Source organism: Sebastes fasciatus, chromosome 10, assembly GCF_043250625.1.
Source record: "Sebastes fasciatus isolate fSebFas1 chromosome 10, fSebFas1.pri, whole genome shotgun sequence".
In the NCBI taxonomy this organism is placed as follows: Eukaryota; Metazoa; Chordata; class Actinopteri; order Perciformes; family Sebastidae; genus Sebastes; species Sebastes fasciatus.
In genome coordinates, this window is record NC_133804.1 from 25,029,172 (window position 1) to 25,031,040 (window position 1,869).

Below are 1,869 nucleotides of genomic sequence, written 5' to 3' on the forward strand. Positions count from 1 at the left end.
AAAAACACCCACAAAAATTTCTATTCTCTTTTTTGAAAAGTTTCAAACCTTTTGCGGGTTCATTGTAAGTGACTGAATTGTTTGAATTCTTTAGGCCTCTACAAAATAATACAATTAAACAACCTGCTCACAACTCATCGAAGGAGACATATCACGAGTAGACATTGCTTAATTCTAACGGGTCAAAAACCAAACTGTTTGAGAAGTACAGGTGTAGATGATTGTGTACTTTAAAGAGTTCGGTCTAGACCTGCTCTGTGTCATGAGATAACTTTCTGTTTTCTGCTAAATAAATAATAATTGACTTGACATCATTAGATGTAATGGAAACATTAAACTTATAGTTGGTGATCCATATGACGCACAGGGTTGAACAATTTTGAAAAAATATCTAATTGTGATTATTTTAACTAATATTGCAATTGCAATATGATTTGCGATATTAGAGAGAATGATAATCTTTACATCATTATTGTCATTTTCATTCGTAAAACATATTAAAATGATTATGGTGTGATTTTTGCGGGGATCTGTATCAAACAAAGATGTTTTCTTAAGTCTGTAGAATATGATGTGTAGGACAGGACATCTCTGCAGCACAACAATATTTAATTTAAAATGGTATTTTGACACACATTTCGCCTCCTGCGATTTAAAAAAATTGCTGTAGACCATATTGCGATTTTGATCAATTTCAATTAATTGTGCAGCCCCGATGACGCAAACAATCTAATACATTAAAATCAATTGCTGTTATACCCGCTGCTACTTAATAACTCAATGTTGTTGTACTCCAGACATTCAAATTACATCCACCTGATAGTACTTGTGGTCATGTGTACTAACAATGTGTCATATAAACGTTGACATATGCCGTAAAAAGCTGATGTAAACTCTGATTTTGTGGGGTTTTCCCTCCACTGAGTTCACGGTTGCATCAGATCCTGTTTTGGTAAATGTCTTCCAGTGAATGTTAGCACGCTAGTGACTTGACATTTAACTGAAATGTTTCTGATAAAGGACAACAGGCTTGTATGTATGTGTGTGTGTGTGTGTGTGTGTGTCCTGACTGTTTGTATCAGAGCTAACTTCCCATGAGCTTGGTGTAAAAACACCTCCTCACAAGGTAAACACTCTGTTACCATAGAATCTGTAACTATGGAGAGGGAATCAGGCTTAGCTTTACACAACCAACAGACAGGAGGACACATACACACACACACATACATACACTTACAAAACGACAAGGTGGAAAGGCCTTTAATTTAAAACTGTTAATCTTTTACCGTGATGATTTGGTAACAATGCTCCCACCAATGTCATTTGCAGGATTAAGCTGTATCGAGAGGTTCAGGTCCTCCTTCTTTTATATCCACGATGGTGTAACTAATAAGAAAGGTATTAGTTGGTCTGAACCTGCCATGAGAAAGTTATCCCTCACATTTTAATTAAAAAAGAATATCCCTGCGGTTTCATTCTCAGCCTCTAGTTAGATAATGATGTTAATGCATCATACAAGATGGCAGTTTTCCATCTGTTTACATACAGTAAATATATATGAGTGGGTGTTTGAAGAGCACTTTGTAAACAGCTGAGACTCTTAGCTACATATATACAAGCTGCTGGAGTCCCACACTCCACTTAACTCTGTTTTCACACAGGAGCCAGATGAGCACATTGAAAACAAACTAACATCTCTTATCCTGCTCTCATGCACCAATACATGCATGTACTGTAAAATACAACCCAGTCTGCACATTTAGTAAACTTGACAGCCTCCCCTCAAGTGGAAATCACATTGATGGGTAGAAATGCAGGCCAGAGGGAGATGCACAAACACACAGATACAAATAAATCTGGGCGACATGG

At 36.8% G+C, this 1,869-nt stretch overlaps 1 protein-coding gene across 13 annotated transcripts in view; it reads right to left on the reverse strand.

Annotated features, from left to right (window-relative positions):
- The window catches only part of prom1a (prominin 1a), an 89,464-nt gene that overhangs the window by 67,963 nt on the left and 19,632 nt on the right, over positions 1 to 1,869 (reverse strand). The window lies entirely within an intron of this gene.